Source organism: Giraffa tippelskirchi, chromosome 5 (assembly GCF_054371585.1).
Source record: "Giraffa tippelskirchi isolate mGirTip1 chromosome 5, T2T-mGirTip1v1.2.pri, whole genome shotgun sequence".
NCBI classification, from domain to species: Eukaryota; Metazoa; Chordata; class Mammalia; order Artiodactyla; family Giraffidae; genus Giraffa; species Giraffa tippelskirchi.
This window is the reverse complement of record NC_137279.1, coordinates 136,391,125-136,415,450: the sequence shown is the minus strand read 5'-3', so window position 1 is coordinate 136,415,450 and position 24,326 is coordinate 136,391,125. Positions and strand designations below refer to the sequence as shown.

The 24,326-nt window shown below is 39.0% G+C and overlaps 1 long non-coding RNA gene across 1 annotated transcript in view; it reads right to left on the bottom strand.

Annotated features, from left to right (window-relative positions):
• Positions 1 to 10,028: 10,028 nt before the first annotated feature.
• The window catches only part of LOC145506149 (uncharacterized), an 18,675-nt gene continuing 4,377 nt past the window's right edge, over positions 10,029 to 24,326 (bottom strand). Inside the window, exons 3-4 of the long non-coding RNA XR_014053573.1 lie at positions 16,949 to 17,032; positions 10,029 to 10,439 (exon numbers count right to left, since the gene is read on the bottom strand). This is a non-coding gene — a long non-coding RNA (uncharacterized LOC145506149). The remainder of the gene's footprint in view (positions 10,440 to 16,948; positions 17,033 to 24,326) is intronic.

Below are 24,326 nucleotides of genomic sequence, written 5' to 3'. Positions count from 1 at the left end.
CAGGTCAGGTGGTCTGGTATTCCCATCTCTTTTAGAATTTTCCACAGTTTATTGTGATCCACACAGTCAAAGGCTTTGGCATAGTCAATAAAGCAGAAATAGGCGTTTTTCTGAAACTCTCTTGCTTTTTTGATGATCCAGCGGATGTTGGCAATTTGATATCTGGTTCCTCTGCCTTTTCTAAAACCAGCTTGAACATCTGGAAGTTCACGGTTCACGTATTGCTGAAGCCTGGCTTGGAGAATTTTGAGCATTACTTTACTAGCGTGTGAGATGAGTGCAATTGTGAGATAGTTTGAACATTCTTTGGCATTTCCTTTCTTTGGGATTGGAATGAAAACTGACCATTTCCAGTCCTGTGGTCACTGCTGAGTTTTGCAAATTGGCTGAAATATTGAGTGCAGCACTTTCACAGTATCATCCTTTAGGGTTTAAAATAGGTCAACTGGAATTCCATCCCCTCCACTAGCTTTGTTCATTGTGATGCTTCCTAAGACCCACTTGACTTCACATTCCAGGATGTCTGACTCTAGGTGAGTGATAACATCATCGTGATTATCTGAGTCGTGAAGATATTTCTTGTACAGTTCATGGGAATACCAGATCACCTGACCTGCCTCTTGAGAAACCTGTATGGAAGTCAGGAAGCAACAGTTAGAACTGGACATGGAACAACAGACTGGTTCCAAATAGGAAAAGGAGTATGTCAAGGCTGTATATTGTCACCCTGCTTATTTAACTTATATGCAGAATATATCACGAGAAATGCTGGGCTGGAAGAAACACAAGCTGGAATCAAGATTGCCGGGAGAAATATCAATAAACTCAGATATGCAGATGACACCACCCTTATGGCAGAAAGCGAAGAAGAACTAAAGAGCCTCTTGATGAAAGTGAAAGAGGAGAGTGAAAAAGTTGGCTTAAAACTCAACATTTAGAAAACTAAGATCGTGGCATCCGGTCCTACCACTTCATGGCAAATAGATGGGGAAACAGTGGAAACAGTTGCAGACTTTATTTTGGGGGGCTCCAAAATCACTGGAGATGGTGACTGCAGCCATGAAATTAACAGACACTTGCTCCTTGGGAGAAAAGCTATGACCAACCTAGATAGCATATTTAAAAGCAGAGACACTACTTTGCCAACAAAGGTCCGTCTAGTCAAGGCTATGGTTTCTCCAGTGGTCATGTATGGATGTGAGAGTTGGACTATAAAGGAAGCTGAGTGCAGAAGAATTGATGCTTTTGAACTGTGGTGTTGAAGAAGACTCTTGAGAGTCCCTTGGACTGCAAAGAGATCCAACTAGTTCGTCCTAAAGGAGATCAGTCCTGGGTGTTCATTGGAAGGACTGATGTTGAAGCTCAAACTCCAATACTTTGGCTAGCTGATGCTAAGAGCTGACTCATTTGAAAAGACCCTGATGCTGGGAAAGATTGAGGGCAAGAGAAGGGGACGACAGAGGATGAGATGGTTGGATGGCATCACCGACTCAATCGACATGAATTTGGGTAGTCTCTGGGAGTTGGTCATGGACAGGGAGGCCTGGCGTGCTGTAGTTCATGGGGTCGCAAAGAGTCAGAGACAACTGAGCAACTGAACTGAACTGAATGGTCTAGTGGCTTTCCCTACTTTCTTCAATTTAATTCTGAATTTGACAATAAGGAGTTCATGATCTGAGCCAGTCAGCTCCCAGTCTTGTTTTGGCTGACTGCATAGAGCTTCTCCATCTTTGGCTACAAAGAATATAATCAATCTGATTTCGGTATTGACCATCTGGGGTATACAATAAATCCTTGTTGCTTATCTATTTTATTTTTTATTATTTATTTATATTTGGCTGTGCTGGGTCTTTGTTGCTGCGCTGCCTTTTCTCTAGTTGCAGCAAGCAGGGACTACTCTCTATTTGTGATTCACAGGCTTCTCATTGTGGTGGCTTCTCTTGTTGTGGAGCACAGGTTCTATGGCCCATGGGCTACAGTAGTTGCAGCTCCTGGCTCTAGAGCATAGGCTCAGTAGTTGTGGTTCACAGGCTTAGTTGCTCTGTGGCATGTGGGATCCACTCGGATCAGGGATGGAATCCGTGTCTCGTGCATTGGCAAGCGGATTCTTTACCACTGAGTCACCAGGGAAGCCCAAGAATGATTTTAAAAGGTAACTTTAAATGAAATAGGTAACCATTTAAATTCTATAGCTTTAGAATTCTGTAACTTGTTTCAGCAGGAATTGAAATCTTACTTCATTTAAATTAAGCCTGCAGGCATCCAGGGCTTTGCGGGCTGTGCCAGTGGTAAGGACTGAGGATTTCTCTTCTCCTGCTCTATCGGTGTCTTATTAATTCACTTTTAGAGATAAGGGCACCGATGAGGTATGCCATGGAGATTAGAGTTCAGCTGAATTAAATAACAAGTCAACTAGAGTCATGAGTTTTGCTTGTAAAATCAACTCTCAATTATTCCCTGTATGGGTTACTATTTGGTAGATTTTCCACGAGGAATGTTAATACCAGGTTGACTTTCTCATGCTATCAGCATTCTCTCAAACCAACAGCCTGTCCCCCCTTGGTGAGTGCCTCTCAAGGGAAAGTCATTTTAAATGCCACTCACCTAAAGCAAATCATAATTAGGAAGGGAAATTAGGTTAGGAATGCAGTGCATCCCAGGCCAAATAAACTATTCACTCAAAATTTGAATCATTAGTACCAGAGTCTTGCTTTGCTGGTAGAATTGTGCCTTTCTTTAAGACAGATGATATTTTGGAAGCAGGGAAAAACTGATTGCCGGTAGAATTGTACCTTTCCTTAACACTCTAAGAGTCTAATCTAGAACTCTGGGTGACCCAATAACCTGCATTTTCACAAGTGGGTCCTAGAGAATAACAAGGCATGTTTAGGGCCTTCATTGTATTCTAAGAAGTAGATCCAAGAGCATTCTTCCAGTTGTTGCTTATCTTTTTTTCAGTTCCCCCTCCCTTCCAAACCAACATTGTATAACAGGAAAATCAAAATGGCATCGGTATTGCCAACCAAGCTGTATAAAATAGAGGTGGGAGGCCATCAAGGAAGAGTGATTGACGTATGTCTCAGCCCAGATGGGGCTTCCCCAGTGGCTCAGCAGTAAAGAATCATCCTGCAATGCAGGAGTTGCAGGAGACACAGGTTCGATTGCTGTCGGGAAGATCCCCTGGAGAAGGGCATACCAATCCACTCCAGTATTTTTGCCTGGAGAATCCCATGGACAGAGGAGCCTGGCATGCTACAGTCCATAGAGTGCCAGAGTCAGACACGACTGAAGTGATTTAGCACGCATGCACACACAGTCCAGATGAAATCTGAACTTCAATCACTTGTCTTAACATAGGCATCCAGAACATCTTCCCAATGATCCAGAAACTCAAAATACTTATTTGACCCTTACCCTAAAATAACTCATGACAGCTTATCCATTAAGGATAAATACTTCCTTTCTTGTGTCATAGTTAATCATAATTCCTGCCAGACAATTTTAACAACTTTGTGGCTTTTGCCTTATAAGCCCCTGACTATCTTTCCAGGAACACTCTTGTTTTACCAAATCTGTGTCTCCTGAACTGCAAATCTTAACACCCCAAATAAGGTTCTTTATTCTTTGCAGCCTTGATACTGATTATCATTTGACATTTGATATGTGTTTTAACTTAATAAAAAGTAAATTACAGGAAACACTTCCAATCTCAGGATAAAAACTAGGATTTTTAAAAAGTTGAACATTCAAAATACTATAAAATCCACTGAGGCCAGATACGATTTTTTTTCTATTACGTATGAGTGAAGAGAGTTTAAACATGTGTTCTTGACTAACAATAAAGACAAGGAAACTAGGGCAGTTGCCCCCAAATATGCTATCCATTTATTTCACTTGATTAGTGATTTTTTTTCACTTTTTAAAACCCAAAGCTCTTTCTTCAAAAAATCTTATTTAGGATCCCACTTTTTAAACAGATAAAACAAGGCTACCATGGTTGAAATGAGAGTGGAGGCTCAGAGCCACTTTTATGCTCATCACTTAGCAACCTGCAGATCCCAGAAAAACTTCTGTGCAACCCTAGGGTTCTGTAAGCAGTGGTTTGTTCCATTGCTCAATATACTCTTAATTTTATTATTGGATCAAGCCAATCTTCAGAGAGATACATATTTGAAAAGTGATTTGGGCCTTCATAGAATTGTCAGACTTCCCAGGTAGAACTAGTGGTAAAGAATCCGCCTGGCAAGGTAGGAGACACAAGAGACACAGATTCGATCCCTGGGTCAGAAAGAATCCCTAGAAATGGAAATGACAACCCACTCCAGTACTCTTGCCTGGAAAATTCCATGGACAGAGGAGCCTGGCAGGCTACAGTCCATTGGGTCACAAAGAGTCAGACATGACTGAGCACACATACACAGAATTGTCTGAAAGTATAAAATTAAATTTATTCAAATTGCATTGTTACCCTATTTTTTAATTAAAATAGATTTACTTAAAAAAAGTAACCCAAGGGTCAAGAGTTATATTTAGAATAACGGCCAAAAGCATAGACTTTGGAACTAGATTGACCACATTTCAAATCCTATTCTTTCCATTTATTAACCACATGACCTCAAGCAAGTTACTTGACTTCCCTATGCCTTTGCTTCCTCATCTGTAAAAAAGAGATGAGGACAGTAATACTATCTAACTCAGAAAACACTGTATTAACATGCTATATATAAATGAGAAATAAATGAATTCTAGTTTATAAAGCAATCAGAAGAATGCTATAAAATGTAATAAAATGAACAGGCAGAAAATTCTTTTCTGTAGCCTCAGTATTAAGAAAATTTCTTCCACCCCAAAAATGCATATTTTTGTTATGAAAGCACTGTGATTCTTATAAATGAATACTTCATTGTGGCAAAATACGAAGATATGTCTCCACTTCTCCCTCTAAGGCCCATGGGAGAAAAATTAGGTGACTTCTCACTGAAACCATACAAAGCCCCAGAGTATTTTAAAAGTAATCCATGTAACTACTACTAGGTCAAAGCTGCCACGTAAGTATATAAAACCTATTACTCTCCTTGGGCTACAAGTACTCTTTCCATTACACCACCCTGCATTCTAGGCTGAAGGAACCACAAGACCAAAGAAATGAATACAGAGCATGTTTATAAAATAGTAAATATAAGAAAATAGCATAGGTTTTTATTTATCAAAAATTCATATTAACTTATTATGTGTCATTAATGTAAAATATTAATATTAACTAATATAAACTTCATAATAGTAGATGGGGAAACAATGGAAACAGTGACAGACTTTATTTTCTTGGGCTCCAAAATCACTCCAGATGTTGACTGCAGCCAAGAAATTAAAAGACGCTTGCTTCTTGAAAGAAAAGCAATGACAAACCTAGACAGCACATTAAAAAGCACAGATATTACTTTGCCAACAAAGGTCTGTATAGTCAAAGTATGGTTTTTCCAGTAGTCATGTATGGATGTGAGAGTTGGACCATAAAAAAGGCTGACTGCTGAAGAATTAATGCTTTCGAATTGTGATGCTGGGGAAGACCTTGAGAGTCCCTTGGACAGCAAGGAGATCAAACCAGTCAGTCCTAAAGGAAATCAATCCCAAATATTCATTAGAAGGACAGGTGCTGAAGCTGAAGCTCCAATACTTTGGCCATCTGATGTGAAGAGCCAATTCATTAAAAAAATACCCCGATGCTGGGAAAGATTGAGGGCAAGAGAAGAAGGGGGCAACAGAGGATGAGATGGTTGGATGGCATCACCAACTCAATGGACATGAGTTTGAGCAAATTCTGAGAGATCCTGAAGGACAGGGAAGCCTAGCATGCTGACGTCTTTGGAGTCACAAAGAGACAGACAGAATTGGCGACTGACCAACAACAAAATGTGTTGAACACCTATGTACCAGGTACTCTATTGAATATTTTACACATATTCTGTCACTTAGTTTTCACAACAAATCTTTGGAGCCAATAAAATTATGATTCCCATTTTACAGATAAGGTAATTAAGAGTCAGAGAGATTAAGCCATGACACACAGGTAGTAAGTATCTGAGTTAGGACTCAAACCAGTTTTACCTGACTCCAAACCTGTGTTCTAAACTGCTGACAAAACATGGCTTTATGTGACATACATGAAAAATAGGAATGAAGAAAAGAAAACTGATGTAAGACATATTGCAAAGAAGGAATCCATGGAGTTCAGCAACTGTTCCAATGTATTAGAGAAAGGGAGGGAGTTAAAGATGACTCAAGTTTGAAGTGTGAGAATAGGGACAGTGTTCAAAGAGAGAAGTCAAGAAGAGCTGGCTTCTGGCAGCGTGATGAGTTCATACTTAGATAGCACTCCTTCCAGAGCAGGAAACAGTGTGTAGAGCAGAGTGTTACTATTTTCACTTTAGTTTATGCTACTCATCCATCAGATTTTCCAAAAGCCTAGGCAGAGGCTAGACTGGAACTCCTACTTGCTGACAGTCTGAACAGATTTTTCGATTCTCCTTTACTATTCGAACAATAAGCATGATTTTAAAAGTGGTCAGAAGAAAAAGAAATTAAAGAAAGGTGATAATTTCTTAAGGAATGAGTAGTCTTTTTCTCTAGGAGTTAAAGCAATGAACACATCCTTCTGCACAACAGCCACCAATATTTTGGCAAGAGCTATACAGGGAATGTCAAAATGGGCAGTGCCATCTCAGCAGAAGCAGAAGTTCCACTTTGTGTGAAAACTTCTGTTTCTTCCACAGCCACCACCATGACCACCACCACCACCATCACAAGGGGAAATTTTTCTGAGAAAAAAAATTCATGATTGATAAAAAATGTCAGGTTTCTGCTTTTAATTAGTTGTTGACTTAGGCAAGTAACTTGACTTTTCTGTGCTTACCTAGTTCCCTCGTCGACAGACTTGGTAGGTTGTTTAGATTTTATTTAGCTCAGTCTTCACTCTGACTGAACTGATGCTACAGTTCTGTCCAGTGTTTTATATTCCATTATTCAAAAAGGTGGAGAGGAGAGACCAAAGAATATTAAAGCTGAAAGTACTGCTACAGTTTATTTTGTGCAATTCCTTCAGTTTATAAACAAAAAAAAATTAGGTACAGGGTCTTGATTCAGCTGGTCAGCAATAAAGTCCACTCTAGAAATGAGCTACTGATTCACAATTTGGGGCTTTTCCCGCTGCACCACTGTGTCTTTTCTAACCAGCTGGTTTAGAAATATTCACCTTGGGACTTCCCTGGTGGTTCAGTGATTAACACACCATGCTTTCAAAGCAGGGGACATGGGTTCAATCCCTGGCCAGCGAACAAAGATCCCACACGCTGTGTAACACGACCAAAAAAAAAAAAAAAATACTCACCTTGGATGAACTCAGAGTGAGTCACAGGGAAAAAAACAAACAACAAACAAAAAATACAAGGCCTCACTGACTGGAGAGAGATTTATGTGTAGGACTTAAGGTTCTTATAAAATGAAATCTCGTAACACTTCACCTGAGACATAAAAAAACTGTGTTATGTGTTTTTTTATAGCACAGTATAATAGCAAAGTCTTCAGACAGAATCTCTGGTCTCACCGCAGCAGACACAGAATACCCTCAGAAAACCTGCTCTGAAGTCTCAGCTCCTGCGACTACAAAAGGAAAGAGATGGTACCCTTTCTACCTGGGAGTGTCCACAACAAAATCTACAGTTGGTTCCCACTTTGACTTTGTGGCTAGAAAAGCAAAGGAAAAAAAAAAAAAGACAAGGTTCTGAACTAGGCATACAGGAAAGAAATTGGGTGACAGAGGGTGCCAGCCAAGTCCTCCAGCAACATCCCAGGTCCCCATCTTCAATTCTCTTTTTCTTTACTGCTGACCTTTAGAAGGATACAGAAATACTGTTGTAAATAGAAAACTCAAAAATGGAAACTCTAGTGAGAGTCAGCTGGCACCGGTGAAGAAGCTGTGTGCAGAAGTACATGCTGCCTGCACCAGGGGCTGGCTCTGCTCACAATCTCTGTGGTGAGCTGTAACGCTTAATACAACCATCTGGTGGACACCTTGGAATTCCACAGAGATAGGCACTAAATGAACACAGAAAAGACTTATAAAGCTAATTCATTGTTTTTATAGATCAGAATCTTTTTACCTTCTAGACAAGAGTGAAAATGAAAAAATGAAATTAACTGCTTCCCCCTTTTGGGGTAAAAACAATCTGGAAAATAAAATAACTGCCCACTCTGAACATAAAGGAACATATCTCCTCTGATACTTGCGTGCTTCAAGTCTTCCAAGGGGTTCTTTTCTTGATGATGGGCTTTATGCTGTTTATAACCCCAGATCCAATATACTTAGTATATCTCTTACTCTAAAACGAACTTTTTAAAAAAAAGTTACACTAATATTCATTTATTTATTCATTCATCAACAAATATTTATGAATGTCTCTGATGTGCCAGGCACTATTTCTGGTACTATGCAGTGAATAAATTAAATTCCTGTCATGGAACTTATATTTTGTTTGAAATCTCTCCCTAGATGTTTGTTGAATCAATGAATGATATATAATACTGGGGGTAGCCTGTGAAAATTAGGTGAATTAGAGCGTAAAGATGTGCTAAGTTGCTCAGTCGTGTCCAACTCTTTGAAACCCCATGGACTGTACCCCACCAGGCTCCTCTGTCCATGGGATTTTTCATGCAAGAATACTGGAGTGGGTTGCCATTTCGTCCTCCAGGGGATCTTCCAGACCCAGGGATCGAACCCTCGTCTCCTGCATTGGCAGGCAGATTTTTTGCCACTGTGCCACCTAGGAAGCCCAGTATAGGGATGGGTTGTGAGCTATATAAAACCTAAGATTAAAAAATATAAACATATATATTTCATAAATTGATCCTTGAATTTCATCTCATTCCCGTTCAACTCTCTCTTTAGGTTTGGCTAGACTGCTATAAAATCAAATAAAAGCAATTCCTTAAAAGTATTTCTCCCAAGACACGGAGCGTAAAATAGCAACAAAGGAAAAAGCAGTCCTTATAAACAGAAAAGAAAATAAAACCTGGTAATGATCACCCTCATCCAGTGAAGTCCTACACGCTTCTACAAGCATCAGTTTTTTTAAAATCCAGTGAATCTCAAAGACCAGCAATAAAAGTAACAACCTGGTTGAAAACTTACTTCAAGGAGGTTCAGAGATGACCTTCCACAGCCTGGACTTTGTGGTTCCATGTTGGTTAAGTTCATCTGAACCAGTGGATTACTGCTGACCTCCAGTCGGTGGCATCTTAATTTTAATAGTGTCCTGGGTGGTGCAGCCAGTGGAGGGATGGGTCAGAGAAACTCAAGTGTTTCATAATGTAGTCAGGCACAGAGCATGTCCTTTGCCTCTGGGAAGTAATGTTATGAGGATAAAAGCTTATGACGGGAATCACTTCTAGCATCAAGGAATGTTAACAAACAGGGCAACATAGACAACAAAGCCTAGGTAATTATTAAAACAAATCTCCAAAGAAAGGCCATTACTGGATGAAGCTACCTCTCACTCAACCTCCTAAGCTCACCGAATGAAAGAAGTTTATTATTACATCAGGAAAAGTTAAAAAAAAAAAATACCAAAGCACATAATATTTGCTACCAAAAATAATGCTACCTTCATCTCAGGGTAGTTTCCCCTTAGAAGGCAAATCTATAATAAAAGGAATGAACTAGGTTTTATTTGCCCTCACTCTTGTACAAAGTACCATAAATATTACTGCTGGCTATATTCATATCCAAGAAAAGAGCTGAAGTCAAACAACAGTTTTCAAATAATACCAAGGATATGCAGGTAAAAAAAAAAAAATCCTTAAAAAAACCCAAAATATAAACATGAACAAGAATATAAAACAACTTGATGAGGTCCAGAGTACAAGCTGCTTCCATCCTGAGGAGAGAATTAAGAGGTAGGTTCAAATTCTGATTTGCTCCTTGGGTCATCCTCTCAGGCAGTCCCCCACAAGAAGGACAACTTCATTACCAGTAATGATAAAGCAATTAGAAGCAGTTCTTATTTAATTAGAGGAACACAAGTAATGATGAGCAATAGATAGAATACATACATTGAAAGAACATGTACAAAACCAGTATTATTTTTGTGAAGTGTCTTGTATCAGAAAGACTTGGGAAGGGGGAGATAGATGCGGTGGGGGCAGGGACAGGAAGCAGATGTAAAATGAGGAGAGGAAGCATAAGCAACACTTGTAAAAATGGTTGTTAACTAATTTTAATCTTTTGCTTTTCAAAATTTTCAAAATATTTTGAGTATTGGTTCTCTTCTTCTTCTCTTTCAAGTTCTCATTCTTTTCTCCAGTTTCTTTTAATGACTTTTTCTCCCTCTGGGGCCTTTTCCTTTTTCTTTGTCTCCATCTTCTCCATCCTGCTAAGCTCCGAGGTTCTGTGGTTAAGAAAGGGATGATATGAGAAGAGTGAATGAGAGTGTGACCAGAATTAAGAGCCTGAAACATTTACCTCCCTTAAGCCCTAGTTCTATAAGGATGTCTATATAACCTGGTAAAAATGATCACAGAACATGGCAGAAATGAAGACTTAGGAAAGAAAGTGCACCTTTACAAAGTCCAGTCATGAAACATGTTCAAACATGCACAGTCATTTGCTGCACCTCCATATATTCCACATCTGGATTTGATATTACATAAAAGCATAATAGGAAGCGTTGAATACCAGAAGGTGTGCATGGAAGAGATGACTAAGAAGAGCACCTCACCAGTGACCCAAAATCCAGTGTTTAAGATGGATGGGCTGTTGTCCATACATTCTTGGAAAGCCAAGAAGTGTGGCTTTCCAGAGCTGTTTCAAATGATTTCACATTTCAAAATGCATGAAAATTGTTCATCTTGTGAAACAGGCATAATCATTGCTGGCATTACAGGGACTTAAAAGGGCCACTATGTAACCACAAAAACAACCCAATACATCTAATGATAAATGTACACCCTCCACCCATGAGTAAAGTATAAAATGAAACAAAATACACAAACAGAAAAAATAAAGAATGCTAATATCTTGAAAGGTAACCACCAGGGGCTTCCCAGGTAGGGCTACTGGTAAACCCACTTGCTAATGCAGGAGACATGAGACATGGGTTCGATCCCTGGGTTGGGAAGATGCCCTGGAGGAGGGCATGGCAACTCACTCCAGTATTCTTGTTTGGAGAATCCCATGGACAGAGGAGCCTGGTGGGCTACAGTCGATAGTGTCGCAAAGAGTTGGACACAACTGAAGCAACAGTATACACACCATTATTTTTAGTATTAAGCTACTGGAATATTTTGAAGTGTTAATTGCCTTTCTTTTCCTCCTCTGTGTCTTTTTATTTTTCTTCCACCTTCAACCTGCTTCCCAACTCAGGCACATAGGAATGATACATTTATTGCCTCCAAGTAGCTTTGGGACAAGACAGAAAGTAGAAAATGGCAGCAAATCATTTTCATCATTCTTCCAGGATCTTAAAAGAACACAGTGGTTTTGTGAAGGGGACGTATGTTTCTGTGCTGAACATCGAAAAAGTGTCTTGGCTAAAAATAAAAAGGGAAGAAGACTGTCATAAATAGATTCCCTCTGATCTAGGTTGGCGGCTGAGGGGAGAAGAGAGAGAGGGGGAGGCTTGCAGATTCTGAGAGCAAGGTAGACGTGAACCTATGTCCTACCAGAATACTAATGCAACAGCAAGACCAGAGAGAAAAGGCTGCTTGCTGTGCTTTGGCTGGGAGAGCACAACAACCTAAGTACAAAATTTTCAGCTAAAGTCCGCAGGTAAAGGTAAAGCAGATCATTCCCACAGGTGATGTATAAATTAAGGTTTTTAGCTTGGCAGCATATTGCACCTGGTTTGAGCAGGAAAAGAATGTATTACCTTAAAAGTGGAATTTATTGGAAGGTTATAGGAAGTTCAGGCTTTCCAGATGGTGCTAGTGGTAAAGAACCTGCCAGCAAATGCAGGAGAATGAGAGATGTGGGTTCAATTTCTGGGTTGGGAAGATCTGGAGGAGGGCATGGCAACCCACTTCAGTGTTCTTGTCTGGAGAATCCCATGGACAGAGGAGTCTGGCAGGCTATAGTCCATAGGGTCACAAACAGTCTGACATGACTGAACCGACTTAGCATGCACGCATGCACAGAAGGAAGTTCAAGGAACCAAAAGCAATTTGGGAAGATCTAGCTTCAGAAGGGGAAGACTGAAGAAATTCTGATGACCTGAGTAACAGGAAGTATGGGCTTCCTTCAGGGTGCTGATACCAAGTTCATCAGCTACAATTTTTTCCCATCCTGAGTCACTCCTCACAAAATTTAAATTCCAGGAAGAGCTGGATGAAACTTACTCAGATCCCTTTTCAGCTAAGGAGAGTAGAATAACTTGTCTGATACTTGCAGGAGATGGTAGGTATTGGAAGGGTTAACTCTTGAAAGGAAAGTTTAACTGCTATTACAAAAAATGACAGAAAGAATGGATGCTGGGCAGGCATAAATAATATATGCCAACTATAGGTGCCAACTTCATATATACATAAATCTCATATGGTTGATCACTTTTTTAAAAAAAAGTATTTATTTATTTGATTGTACTGGGTTTTAGGCAGGGCATGAGGGATCTAGTTCCCTGACCAGGGATGGAACCTGGGCCCCCTGCGTTGGGAGTGTGGAGTCTCAGCCACTTGACCACCAGCGAAGTCCCCTGGTTGATTACTTTTTGATACCCTGTTCATGTGTAACAATCAACTGGAAGAAGTTGAGGTTCAATTTTTTTGAGTATTCATTATGTCACTTTCCTGTTTACAACTATTCACTGACCCTTCATTCTCTCCAATTCCTTTATATTCTTCCAGTCCTTGCCTATCCCTCCAGCTTTATCCTCAGTCCCTTTCCTTCAGCACTGTACGTTCCCATAATGCTAAGGGACATGCAGTTCCTTGAACACATTACCTTATTTCATATCCAGAAGTTTTTACACATGGTACTCATGGTACTCCCATTGCTTGGAATGACCTTCTCTATTCCTTGTCTGCCTGCAGAATCCACTCACCCAAATCAAACATTTTCTCTCTAGGGATATCTTTTTCTCCCTAATATCCTTTCCCCATCACTTCTCTTTATCATGGTATCCCCAAATAAATTCATTTTTCTATTGCAATTATTTGCTCATATATTTGCCTCACCTATAGATACATGAGCTTTTAGGAGTAGATTCTGAATAAATAGTTGTTGAATTGGGACTTCCTTGGTGGTCCAGTGGTTAGACTTCGCCTTCCAATGCAGGGGACTCAGGTTCAATACCTGGCTGGGGAGCTAAAATCCCACATGCTTCAGGGTCAAAAAAACAAAACATAAAAACAGAAGCAATATTGTAACAAATTCAACAAAGACTTTAAAAAAAATGATCCACACACAAAAAAAATCTTTAAAAAAAAAAATGTTGAATATATTAGTGAATTTTCCAATCATATGCCAATATTCACCCAGGGCTCACTCTGCTAGGAGTTATATAACAGGAGATGTAGTAGGGATTCATACAGAATGTTTACTACCACATTAATTCCCTGTTAGGGGTATGCAGACTATCAGTGGGGAAGGAAAAGTGTTCTAGGCAAGACACAGGTTTTCATTAGAATCTCTGAATATTCACTGTTCCTTAAGTTCCATGTCTACTTGCAAGCACAACGCACCATTTCCTGCTTATTTCATTTGCTGATATTACTTTTGCAAATTTTATTTGTCTTCATTTCATTTCTGTAATGGTAAAGTTCATACTCCAAATTATTTATAAATTACTAATGAAATACTGGTTCTATATGGTGGACCACTGGACAGCACTATCTCCTAAGAGCATGCGTGCAGGAACCAGATTGCCTGGGTGTACATCCTGGCACTGGTCAGGTGACTCTGGGCCAGAATATTCGAACTCTGTGTCTCAGGCATCTAATCGATAAAAGTAAGGTCCATAATAGTACCCAACGCATTGAATCATTGAGAGGATTAAATGGGTCACAGATGTAAAGCACTTAGAACATAGGTTGGCAGGTAAAAAGTGCTAAATAAACGTTAGCCAACATTCTTATTGAAATAAAATGTATACCCTACCATAGTATTACAATTTTTTGTCATTTAAATAATACAGTACATGAGAAGTATAATTACAGAAAGCATTCAGAAAACATAAATTTGTTTCTATCACAGTAGGATTCAGGTTATTTGGTGTCATCATCAGGACACAAGAAACAGTTCAAAACCACTGCAACAGAGAATGATCCTTAAGGAGCTGATGAATGAATGGGGGAAATAGGGTAATATGCCGACGTGCTAATTCACCTCAGCCGTGTCTGACTCTTTGTGATCACATGAGTTGTAGCCTGCCAGGCTCCTCTGTCCATGGGATTCTCCAGGCAAGAATACTGCAGTGAATTACCATGCCCTCTTTCAGGGGATCTTCTCGACCCAGGAATTGAACCCGCATCTCCTGTGACTCTTGCATTGGCAGGCAGGTTCTTTACCACTAGCGCCATCTGGGAAGCCCAAAATAGGGTAAACAGAAATCCAGACCCACTCAGGGATGCTTCCTCACACAAGAGCTTCGTGATTGGGAAATAACCAAATCAGAGTCCAATGAGATTACTTAATCTGAAGTGGCTAAGAGAGGAAGGGGATTGCCTCTAGTTGGGAGAATTTACTATGAAACTGACCTTTGTTAAAGGAAATTTAAATAACTTATCTACTCACTGTAAGTCCAGTTGAAATGAAGTTGGTACCATATAAAACTGGCTTTTCTAGTTTTCTAAACATACTGGTCACTCAGTAAGATTTATGTGACGAAATATGTTATAATCTTGTTTAGGAGTTTCCAAATTGTCACACTATTTATACGACAAGATGCTTGGAAAGCCAAACATTTCTGTAGTTTGTGCTTACTACAAATTGATTAAGGACACTGTATGTTTTTGTAGTCATGAAAATAAGCATTGGCCCTAATGTCCAGGATTAAAGCCAATTGATCTTAATGACAGTCAAGCTTTAAGACAACTTAAATCACTAAAATGCCTTCCCTCCTCCCTAATCTCTTAGAGTTTATCTTTTGATGGGATGTGTATTAATGAGTAAAATCAGATTACTGGCTAGGGAAAAATAACTGTGCTATTTTAGCATGTCTGGAATAACATGTGAGGATGCCTTACTTGGTGAGTAAGATACCTTACCCTGGAAAGTACAGTATAGAATGAATAGTATTCTATAGTATTCTATAGTATATCTACAGTATTCTATAATATTTATAGAATGAATGAATAAATGAGTACTAGAACAATCTTACTTAATAGTTTATATGGACTAAATGTGCTATATTCATTAAACACATTTCCAAGTTTAGGAAGACTTCCATTTTTAAAAAAGATGCCTAAGAATCAACGCCATGATTCCTATTTAAGTGTTTGATATGACAATACAATCATTCTCTGGAACAGATAACACACCGTATTTTCTTATCTAGAACATCAAACCTGAGCAATCTATGTTAGATGTTAGTTTCAAAACAATTATAACAATGTTTCTGTTAAATTTGAAAGTGAAAGTGTTAGTCAATCAGTCATATCCAATTCTTTGCAATCCCATGGATTGTAGCCTGCCAGGCTCCTCTGTCCATAGAATTCTCCAGGCAAGAATACTGGAGTGGGTTGCCATTTCTTCCTCCAGGGGATCTTCCTGGCCCAGGGATCAAACATGCATCTCCTACACTGGCAGACGGAGAAGGCAATGGCACCCCACTCCAGTACTCTTGCCTTGAAAATCCCATGGATGGAAGAGCCTGGTAGGCTGCAGTCCATGGGGTCGCTAAGAGTCGGACACGACTGAGCGACTTCACTTTCACTTTTCCCTTTCATGCACTGGAGAAGGAAATGGCAACCCACTCCAGTGTTCTTGCCTGGAGAATCCCAGGGATGGCGGAGCCTGGTGGGCTGCCGTCTATGGGGTCGCACAGAGTCGGACACGACTGAAGCAACTTAGCAGCAGCGGCAACACTGGCAGACAGATTCTTTACCACCAGGAAAGCCATGTTAATTTGAAATAAAATATTAAATAGATGATATCTTTTATTAGCTATGTACAGTACATCAGGTGCATCTTCATTTTGTACAATGCAAGAAGGCACTAAATCTCCCCATGAATGGTGTGAAAGTAAAATCTTATTCAGGCATTTTTAAAAATAATTTTATTTATTTGTTTAGTTTCTGGCTATGCTGGGTCTTCGATGCTGCACGGACTTTTTTCTAGTTGCGAAGTGTGGGAACTACTCTCTAGCTGTGCTACTCCACGGGCTTCTCTTTGTGGTGGCTTCTCCTGTTGTGCAGCACGGGCTCTAGGGCACTCGGGTTTCAGCAGGTGCCGCACATTAACTCAGCAGGTGTGTATCCCGGGTCCCACAGCTGTGGTGCAGGGGCTTAGTCGCTCTACTGCCATGTGGGATCTTCCCAGACCAGAAATCGAACCTGTGTCTCCTCCACTGGCAGGCAGATTCTTTACCACTGAGCCACCAGAGAAGCCCCTTATTCAGGTATTTGAAAACTATTTTGTTCCTGAGAAAGAAATCTGGAAGAGAAATTCTCCTGGCTTCTGACCAGCAATTTTGTTACTGTGTCAACCAAATAATTTTCAATTTATTATGTCAGGAAATCATAAAGATAATTCTTTCCCACTTTTTACAACTGGGAACCCCTGAGGTTAAATCTCTTTTTAGTTATAAATATGGGAAACAATACATCAAATATAAATACATATATACATATATATACATAAAATCTTGCTTAAATTCATTTTGCCAAAATTCTATCAAGCTCTATCATCTCCATAAGAGAAAACATGGTTTGAAATAATTAAATGAAAAACAAATATTGCTCTCACATTCACTGTCTCAAACTTCATGCATCTGCCTCTTTTACAGAATCCACATCTGACTTCATCAAGGGCTTTGTTCCTGAGCATTCACTGCAGAGTCAAGAAAAGAAAATGAGTTATATGCAGCTGTTTGGGGTTGTGTCCAGTTAATCATTTACTCAAGTCATATGGACCTAAAGGCATGACCCATGGTAAGTTAAAAGAGCAATGGACTAAGAAATAATTCATAGCTTAATATGGATGCTGTTTTAAATCTCTCTGAATTTCCATTTTCCCACTGGAAAAATGGTGAAAATGCCTGCCTTGCATCTACTTACAGGAATTTTAGGAGGACTGAGATGCTATATCAGAAATACTTTGAGACTATCTAAGGTTAGTTGTGTCATAATTCCTAGTATTTTTAGACAGCTTTGGTTTTTATTTTACAAAGATACTAGTAAGGAAGACCGGGGAGATAATGGTTCCTTCTATTACAAGCCTTTTTTAGAATTTCTTAACACATATCAACGACCAGAACAAGATAATATTTGTGATCCTTGATTACTTTAAAAAACAAACCACTTAAAAAGCACAAAAGTTAAGACTGGTAACTTTCTGGTCAGCTCAAAATTTATTTTAGAAATGATAACTTCACAACGAACTATTCACCTTCAGTCTTAAGCGTATTTCATAGGGATGATTTAAATTTCTGATATTCTGGTTCCCACTGATGAATTCTCCATTTTGACAAGTTTTGATGAAGTCTATTCACTCTAGACAATTTATGCAAACCTAACTTGAATAGCTGATTTTGACTTTATCCCCTTGAGTTCCTAGAACTGCCCTGATTAAATTTTAAAATATAATTGCAGGTAGCACACTGAGTCAGTCAGTTAGTCACAGAAATCTGAGCTCTGAATGCCTACTTCCTGCACCACACTGCATTAAGTGCTCTGGAGGAGGGAGGGGGTGGATAGGAACAGTCATCATGAAATGATTTAAGGATTATTATTAACACAACAGATCACCAAGCACAAAGTACTCAAGTGGAAACCCTATACACAAAAGCTCAAGAAATGGAGAATAAAAGAAACACCTTTCTGGCTTTAACTGCCTGTCCTATATATTTAGTAAATGTGTTTTGTGACTGCTAGTAGCTTTGCTGGCATCCCAACAAAATAAATTAAACGTTGGTCTACTTAACAAATGGGCAGTCTGGGTTGGTGGAGAGCAGTTCTTTAATTTATTTTACCTGGTAATACTGCTACAGCTTTATTAAGTGAAGGGTCAGAGAGAGATTTTAAAAAAAACAAACAAACAAATAATACAGAGTGTTCTAGTATACCATTACCCAGTTTCCCTTAACGTTAATATTTTACATTGCTATAGTACATTTTTCAAAACTAAGAACCAACATTGGAATGTTACTATTGACTAAACTGTGGAATTTATTCTAATTTCATTCATTTACACTAATACCTTTTTCTGTTTCAGGATTCAGTCCTTATACCCTACATTGCATTTAATAGGAGTGTCTAATGTCTTACTGCTGAGATTAAAAAAATCAACTGTTTCTGGGCAATGAGGCTAATCAGTCAAAATATTAATGTGGAGCAGTAATAAAAATAAATTGAGTGTTCAAGAGCCACCTGGGCATACCATAGTGTCAGATTCTTAACCTTAGCAAAAAGTACATATGATTTTGTAGGTAGTCATTAACCTCTTTTATTTACCTAAAGATGATTGTATCAAGACAAGCTCTACCATCATTTCTAGAGGGCTCTTGGTCTTTGTCTGGTTTTTGTTTTGGGGGGCTTGTTTTTTTTGTATATCCACAAGAACGTTTTGATAAGATTATTCTTTTGCTATCACCTAGTGCAGACACCTAGATTTTCCAGACGAAGACATGAGAAGAGGCTGACTTGGGTCCCAGTTAGGGAAACTTACCTTAGATACTAGAGAAACAAAATCTTAAGTAGTCTGCTAAATATGTTATCAGGGGGCTTCCCTGATGGCTCAGTGGTAAAGAATCCTCTTGCCAATCCAAGAGACATGGGTTTGATCCCTGGTTGGGGAAGATCCCCCGGAGGAGGATCCCCTGGAGGTGGTTGCCACCCACTTCACTATTCTTCCCTGGGAGAATCCCATAGACACAGGAGCCTAGCGGGCTACAGTCCAGGAAGCCTCAAAGAGTTGTACACAACTTAGCAACTGAACAAAAACAGAACATGTATTAGAGGATAATTATGAGTCAAGACCAACGGGTCTCCAACTTGGGCATGCACAAGGATTACCGGAGGGCTTATTAAAATACAGATTTCTGAGTGCCATCCCCAGAGCATCCAACTCAGAGGGTCTGGGCTAGCCCAGGCATTTGCATACTAACAAGTTCACAGGTGATGTGGATGCTGCTGGTCCTGGTACTACGCTTTGGGAATTACTTTTGTTGATAGTCACATGAAAGAAAAATAAAGCCATTTTGTTCTGATGAGGTAAGTATAATCATAGGTCCCTGGATTTATTTGTTGCCTACCAGTTTGATAAGGGATCTGTTAAATCTCATTTCAAGTCTGTGCGAGGACTAAGTTAGAAAAGATATGAGCTTTCCATAGTAGTTCTCACAAGTCTATCTTCCCTTCAATCAATTCAATCATTTTTAAAATATTTTTTGACAATAATAAAATATTATTATAAACCAACCATAAATTTTTGGCCTGAAACAAGGCCTCTGATTGATCAATGAAACTTAATAGGGTTTGGGGATGAAACACACATCTTCAGCAGTGTTTCTGAAACTTTGCTGTGTTTATGGATCATCCAACGATCTTTCAGGTGGTCTAGGTGTGGACCCTGAGATTCTGCATTTCTATCAAGCTTCCAGATGATGCATTGCTGCTGGGTCATACTTCAGGTTAGGTATATGCCTTTTGATGGTTTTAGCAAATACAAGATGTTCTAGCATCTAGAACTCCCTGGAGGATCTTGGAACTTCCTAGCAATGCTCTGTCATAGAAATAGTTCTTTGGGTGCCTGATGCACTTTGCTGTACAGCAGAAAGTAACACAACAATGTAAAGCGCCTATACTCCAATTTAAAAAGAAAGAAATAAAAAACAAACAAACAAAAAAAGGAACAATGCCTTTGACTAAGGTAAGTTTTGGAATATACAAATCTGCATCCTGAACCCAAGTCTTTAGAATAAAGGGATAATTGTAGGGGAACTAAGTCAACAAAATCTCCCTGGAGTACACTGATACACGGTGGAAACTTCTTGAATCTGGTCACTTACTGAGGGGTCCTTTATCTCTAATCTCTACTTTTTTACCCTAACCTAGTAAGTAGGAGTGACCTAGGGAAAAAATACAGACGAGTATAATCCAGTTCTACGGTTTCTGCCCAGGTCACTGCCATGAATGCTCATCTCATGAACAGGTCTTCAGTTCCTGAGACTGTTCTTCCATCTCCTTAACTCTCTCTGTCTCAGAGGTCCTCCTGGTGCCTATGATGCAATTTCCAGGAAAACTACTGACTTTTGTTATTCCCCCTAAATGAAGTTTTAGCCAATGTTCAACAATATATAAGACCTTATCAGACCTTATCATCCCTGTTAGAATGTAAAGGGATAAAGGATAAGGAGTTTTTTATATCTATTTCATCTGGTTGCTACCGAGAAAAAAAAAAGGAAGCTTCAGAAAAATTGAAAAGGTTTGCTGACATCGCAGCACTGTTTACAATAGCCAGGACATGGAAGCAACCTAGATGTCCATCAGCAGACGGATGGATAAGGAAGCTGTGGTACATATACACAATGGAATATTACTCAGCCATTAAAAAAAATACATTTGAATCAGTTCTACTGAGATGGATGAAACTGGAGCCCATTATACAGAGTGAAGTAAGCCAGAAAGAAAAACAACAATACAGTATACTAATGCATATATATGGAATTTGAAAGATGGTAACGATAACCCTATATGCAAGACAGAATAAGAGACACAGATGCATAGAACAATTTTATGGACTCTGAGGGAGAAGGTGAGGGTGGGACGTTCTGGGAGAATAGCATTGAAACATGTATATCATCATATGTGAAACAGAACACCATTCCATGTTCAATGCATGAGACAAGGGCTCAGGGCCGGGGCAATGGGATGACCCAGAGGGATGGGATGGGGAGGGAGGTGGGTGGGGGGTCCAGGAAGGGGAACACATGTAAACCCATGGCTGATTCATGTCAATGTATGGCAAAAACTATTACAATATTGTAAAGTAATTAGCCCCCAACTAAAATAAATAAATTTATAAAAAAAAAAAAAAGAAAAGGTTTGCTGATTGCCTCAAGAAGAGGAGGACTGGCTGGCTATGGGAATGCATTCTTTTACATAGTGGGTTGGAAGAGAAACCTTCGTCAGAATCAACTAACAGTATAAACTGTGGCTCTCCCAAGATGCTGCCTGAGGATCCATCACAGCTGGGATGGTAGCATGCATCCTGAACAAATGAATAGGGTAGAAGGACCCCCACCAAGCCCCCCTCAGACTGCCTGTATAAGTAGACTCCCAGAATATATTCAGGTGAATGAAAAGGTGTCTCTAGCTAACTAATGGTGGCAATGGAAAAGTCAGGCAATCTTCAGGGGTCCACAGACGAGAAAAGGTAACAGTGAGATGGCCTAACCTGAGAAATAGCCCTGGGTAGTATACATCAACAAAAGGCCCTCACTACTCACAAGTCTCCTAATTCCCTGCTTCTATCCCTGCATTGCATTATGGGCACTACCATCAGTAACCTGGAGTCAAAAGAAACCCTTATTCAAAAAAAGCAGAACTTCAGAAAACTGTTCACTACTGTAAGCTTGACAACTTACTAGTACCAGAAGACTTCTCTGATGAGACTAGCAGTTATTTTAACAATGTGATTTTTTTTGATACTGTATAAAGAGTGTGTCAACTTATAGAAGAAATGCATAACTCAGTGAACCAATATTTTTCAGATGACCGATGAATGCATGATGTTACAAAATCATGCATCAATAAAAGATCCATTCAAAATGCAAAACAGACCAATAGATTTTAAGGTAAGAGTATAAAAAGCTTGTTGATATGATTTTAGATTATACAGTGCAATTAATCTTTAAAAGGGTTTTCCTGATAGTTCAGTTGGTAAAGAATCCTCCTGCAATGCAGGAGACCCTGTTTCCATTCCTGGGTTGGGAAGATCGCTGGAGAAGAGAGTGGGTACCAAGAATACCCACTTTGGTATTCTTGGGCTTCCCTGTGGCTCAGCTGGTACAGAATCCACCTGTAATGAGGGAGACCTGGGTTTGATCCTTGGGTTGGGAAGATCCCCTGGAGAAGGGAAAGGCTACCCACTCCAATACTCTGGCCTGGAGAATTCCATGGACTACATAGTCCATGGGGTCGCAAAGAGTTGGACACGACTGAGCGACTTTCATTCACTTTCAATCTTTAAAAAACTTACTAGTCAAATACTAATGTAATATCAAAAAGAACATCCTTGGCTATCTGCTAAGTTCTTAAACACTCTTCCCTTTTCCAACCACAGACCTGAGGCCAGATTTTTCATTATATTCTTTAACCAAAATGGTATGTCACAATATGTTAAACACAGACTTAGATACAAATCCAGTATCTTCCATTAAGTCAGACATAAAAGAGATTTGCAAAGCATGTAAAAATGTCACTTCTCATTGGCCTTTTTGTTTGGAATAATAGTTATTTTTATAAAGTGTGCATATTATCACATAATTGGTTTATTGTTATTATTATTATTTTTTTATTGTTATTATTTTTAAATAAATTTTTTCTAAGAAAACTGAAGAAATTAAAAATTTAAACATGGTAAATATTTATAGATATAAAGCATATAAACAAATGTTCTCTGGAATCCTCAATAATTCTTTTTAAGCTTTTTATTTATTAAAAAAATTTTTCCCAATAATTTTTAAGGAAAAAAGCGTGAAAACTGCTAGCCTAAGCTATGGGCTTCCCTTGTGGCTCAGCTGATAAAGAATCCACCCACAATGCAGGAGACTTGGGTTTGATTCCTGGGTTGGAAAGATCCCCTGGAGAAAGGAAAGGCTAACCACTTCAGTATTCTGGCCTGAAAAATTTCATGGACTGTATAGTCCTTGGGGTCACAAGGAGTCGGACACAACTGTGTGATTTTCACTTCACTTCACTTCAGTCTAAGCTAAGGACTATGCTTCCATCAGCTTTCATTTTTAATAGTGTCTGATAATTATACAGAATGCTTGCTGTATTTTGTTTGTGAAATGTTTACAGTACAAAATATTTTACATCACATTGTAATTCTATGATAATGGAAAATTAGAACATAAACGTGGGGGGAAATAAACAGTATTGGTTGTAAACAATTGATATTTGTATCTGTGGTCTGGGTGATCTAATCACAACACGTGGGTTAACATCTATGGAAAATATATTCTGAGCTACCACAACTGACTTGCAAATACACCTAATCTGGTTCTTTGAAGAAGATGTGAGAAGAAATTTGGTCTTGATTATAAAACATGGTAATGGTCATAGAACCTCTCATACTCTGGGGATTTGATTTTGTACTTGGGCTCTCCCCACTGGAACTCTTTGAGGGCAGGGAATTGTTTTTTGTTTTTTAATTCTATAAATATATATATTAAAAAGCCAGAGGATCTGGCATAAAGTATGACTTAATAAATATTTGTTGAATGAATGAATCAAGAGAATACTAAATACTTAGATATACAAAAGTCATGCCAGGCTGATTTTTAAATTATATTTATGCTTGCTCCATAGTCAGAAACATCATCCAGAGGCACTGAATACCTTACAAAAATATAAATAAAAGCTTTTGTGATGAACTCAAACAACAAGAAATCACTTTAGGAGACGATATTTTAGTGAAACTGGATTTTTATTGTGGTGTTACTTTTCCTGGTAAGAATCAGAAATATGTATCACCACTTCTGATATGGTGGAACTATATGCACTCTGCAAATATTAGCAGGCAGAAAAAAAGAAGAAAAAAAAACCCTGTTTATGCAAACACCCCACCTTAATGCTAAGGATGAGGCTACTCAGAAAATAAAGTGAGGACTGTCCTTCCATCCAACACCATCATGGCCAAGTTTAGTGTCTACTGAAAAAAGGTTAAAAGTCTCAAGGAAATTATTACAATCTATAAAGACTTACTTCTGGAAGAAAATTGTTGGTTTCCTAATATATTTCTGGTTTCTGGAAAGGCCAGGATATGCATTATGTCTATTTCATAGTGTGGAGTACATAGAGATGACAGTATTAACCATATAATTAATCTCCAGGATTTCAGTATTTGAGAAGTTCTCATATTTGAGTCATTCTAATTCAGTTTTGGGTAGGAGTGTGTG